Source organism: Meriones unguiculatus, chromosome 14, assembly GCF_030254825.1.
Source record: "Meriones unguiculatus strain TT.TT164.6M chromosome 14, Bangor_MerUng_6.1, whole genome shotgun sequence".
Taxonomy (NCBI): domain Eukaryota; kingdom Metazoa; phylum Chordata; class Mammalia; order Rodentia; family Muridae; genus Meriones; species Meriones unguiculatus.
In genome coordinates, this window is record NC_083361.1 from 89112161 (window position 1) to 89116310 (window position 4150).

Below are 4150 nucleotides of genomic sequence, written 5' to 3' on the forward strand. Positions count from 1 at the left end.
TAGAATATATTCCAAAGAAGAAAAAAATGCAGATGCTGAAAATCTATTCTGTAAAAATGGAAGAGCTTCTTCATATAACATACTTACAATAGAGAGGCGTGGACCCTGAGTGTGAATTAAAGTTTCTTTGCAATACAGAATAAGAAAACAGACTTGACTGTGAAGGAGGAAATGATTCTATGTAAAAATTTTAGAGCCCATAAAGGAAGGAACTCTCTAGCTCTGCAAACTATAGATGTGTTCACAAGAAAAATGTGGATTTGCACAGTGCCTGGCAGTTAGCAATTGCTGTATATTAGCTCTTACATTAACTGTAATACATGTGATAAAGCGTATGCTAGTTCATTATCTTGATAAGTTGATTGCCAAAGACATTCCTGATACCATTCTGATATGGGGGAAATATTAAGTAATTAGGCAAAATCCTATACATTTAGGCTACTAATATTTCAGAGCAGGCTCACTCCTGTATTCAGATCTAACTGACACATATAAATGTTATGTTTTCATTGTGCAGATGAAGAAACACAGACACAGGGTGACAAATTTTAAAGTACCAAGGCATGAACCAAGTGAAAGTTTGAATTTTCAGCTGCACATTCGCTGCTTGTGCCTGTGACCATGAGTGACAGAGTCTAATACTGTTGGGCAGTTTCATAAGCTGAGTGTAACAAGTTCAACAAATCCTGATGACACAAGAACACGATTTTCAAACGCAGGACAGAGAAGCCTTACCCTTAGTTGTAACTTAGGGAGAAACAGGACAGATGTGAGAAGTCAGGGACGGCCAGTCTCTCACTGAGAGATCTCTCCACACGGCACATGTCTGTGAGATAGCTGCAGCCTCATCTGGGACTCCTTTGCAAAGATGCTGTGTGGCTCTGGTGGTGTGTGGATTTTGCAGAGGGGCCACTTTCAGCAGTTGCTTTCAAGTCTTGTTTTGTATTATTCTACCTCCTCCCAAAAAGGGCAGTTTGGCAAGATGCAAACCTGAGCATAGCTACGTATTATTCAAAATAAAGAGAACATAGTTCCCTCTTGTTGCAGTCCATGACTACTTGAACTTTCTTGTCTCCAATGAATTATGAAGTTGTTTTACCGTTGCCTTACAATTGTGGAAGCTTTTCATCCCTTTCCTCCTAGATGAATGGTAATGTATTGTAGGGGTCTATGGAACCTCTGTTATTTGCATCTCTTCGGTTTTGTGGACAAACTTTTTTTTCAATTTTTGAAAATGAGAGTCATTAGAAGTCCCCCAAACTTACCTCAGTGCTAGGAAAGAGCAGAGCAGTGTATATGCTCCAGAGCCTGAACATAAAGGGATCTATATCCATCCAGCATTGCTGCTTCATTCTGAGTGTTCTCTAGCCTGGAGAGTGTGCACTTGATTGGGTCTTTGTAGTTCAGTGTCTCAGAAGACTGTGATCAAAGAGATAAGATCCTTTGGGACTTTTGAGATAATTTCAGCATTTATTTAATCTTCAAGCACAAGTGAAACTAGGGAAATTGTACCAAAATTACATATTCTCTTCCAGGTGTGGATTATTAAAAAATTTCTGATAGACACATACATTTATCTTTTCTTTATTTACCTTGTTCATATTTCAATGTAATGACATCTCAACACAGAGTACATATCTGTATGTGTATGTGTGTACATTTAACTCATATTTATATGTACATTCACATTTATTTTATAGTTTTGAAAAATAGACACAATGAAGACATAATCAGATATAACATATGAGAGTGTGGGCTCAATTCTCAAGGGCTATTGGTCACTGCCCAGGAGGGCGAGGGCAGCAGAGGAGGAAGGAGCAGGCTTTGGGCAGCCATGAGTGTGATGTAATGACTGACTTCCGGGATCAGCTTCAGTGAACCAGATAATTATGTTTAGGGTGAACAACAGCTATATAGTTTTTGCGGGGGGAGGGACAGGGATTTCCAGGGTGGGTATATCATTGGTGAGGGCTTAAGGTGATGAGAATGTCTCTTTTACATGAAGTCACCTTCCAGGAATCCTGGGTGCTTTCTAGGCAGATCTTTCCAACAGTTAAAAAGTTTAACTTTTAATTTTAGCCAAAAACTACGTGGCATTCCTCAGGTGGAAGATGTATGGCTCACGCTCTCCAGATAAGGTCAGGAAGGAAAGATGAAACCCTGCTGAGAAGAGGAGTCCTCAGGTTTGCACCAGGCTTGGAGAGCTGCCCTGACATGGCAGTCTGCAACCTCTGAAGCAGGGTCTTCCAACATATCCCCCGTTTTATTTTATAAGGGAGAGTGTCATCATGGTCCTCAGCCTCTGTGCTGGGAATGGCTGGGTACTGAACCAGAACCTGGTTGGCAGTGATTTTTGTAATGCTTCTTATCTGCCCTTTTAAAAATTGCATGAGGCAGGGTGTCAGGAGGCTCAGGAGTCCAATGATCCCTGTGGAGGGCTCCAATGACCAGTATGAAGCCAAAGAGAGAAAGAGGCCAAGATACAAGAGGTTTTGAATACTATGGGGTTGGGGTGGTTGGCACATAGTGTGTGCAGCGATCCTGGTGTAGATCTTTGAGCACTCATATGCCCTTTTACCCCAGCCAGATTAGTTAGAAACAGCATTTATCCCCCAACACAATGCAAGTCCCTCCCTCTTCAGCAATCATCAAGCCCAAAGCCCTGCAGTTTTGGAGCACAACCTCCACTAGGGAGGTTTCCTGTCACTGAAGGTGCTCGAGAATGCCCATGGTGGAGGCACCTAGTTGAGCTTGTCCAGGAAGTTGCTGGCCAGATGATGGAACTGGATGAGCCAGTCGTACCCAGTAAGAGGGTAAGACCCAGTCTGACAAGCAGAGGGGTGAAGATCTATCTTTTCTTTCAGTCTCCTCTTAGCTTTAAAGGGAGTTCTTCAGGAGCATGGAGATAGATCGGGAAGGGGATCATTGCAGGGGTGCAGAAACCTTGAAAAGTGCATTTAATACAGGAACCAGTACTGCCCCAGAGAAGAGCGGTTGGAGGTAGCACAAATTGGCTTGGTGATAGCGATGTTATGGGAGCATGTAGGAAGAGATCTTGACAAGGACCTTGCAAGGCAAAGGGGAGAGGCAGGTTGTAGAGGGGAAGGTTTTGTAACCTATGTGTGGGAAAGGACCCATGGTCGCCTTCCTAACCGTGCCTCTTTCCAGTATTTCTTCTGCGCCTCCCTCGCTCGGTCCCCACCGGCAGCTGTTCCCGTTAACATCTCGCTTCATGAACCCCATGGTTCATGGACATCATGAGCCCCATGGACATCTTTGATGTCTAAAACTAATTGTGAGGTATTTATGGGTATATCAGGGCAATTGGGAGGCATGTTGGGACAAGCCCCAAGTTTTCATGGTTTTATTAATTGCTTTTAGATCCTGAAGGAGTCTACAAATCCCAGTATTCTTTGGAATTACAAAACAAAACAAAACAAAACAGAATATTCTAAGAGCTTCTAAATGAATTAATGTATGTGTCTCATGTCTAATCGGTGATTATCTAATTGTTGTAAAATTATTAATTTCTCCCTTTTTAGGGGCCTCTGTTCCATCAAGATGAAATCTTCTGTGATCCATTCCAGGCAGAGAGTAAAATATTAAACAGTGTCCCTTAGATATTTCTGTGAATCTTATGTTTGGATGCATTCTCTCTCTTCTCCACGAGTCAGGATGACAATTAAGCCTCCTAAGATATCTCTATCCTAGCAATTTAGTGGCTTAATGATCTAATGTTCCCATTTGTTTCATCTGGGTCTTCCCGTTTATAAAAATCTTGAGTAATAAATGCTCAGGGGAGACCACCTATAATTTGAGTGGTTACTGAAAGACACTATGTCTATTAAGATAAACTATAAAATGCCAAAATGATAATAATCAAAATTGCTATTGAGCCCATTTTAGTTAAGCTATTTAGCTTTTCATTGTAAGCATCTGTTTTCAAGCCATCTAGAGTAGCTCTAAACAGGGTCCTAAAGCCTTCTATTATGGTACTTCCCCATTCTCAACTCTTTCTGTGAAGACTTCGCAGATGATTTATAAAATCTGATGGCTTCTCAGTTTGTCTGAAGCTGGAGTGATCTCTCTGACCTTGGGGTTGGACTTTAAGTTGGAGAGCCAAAATATTGCTTTTTCAAATTTTAATTTT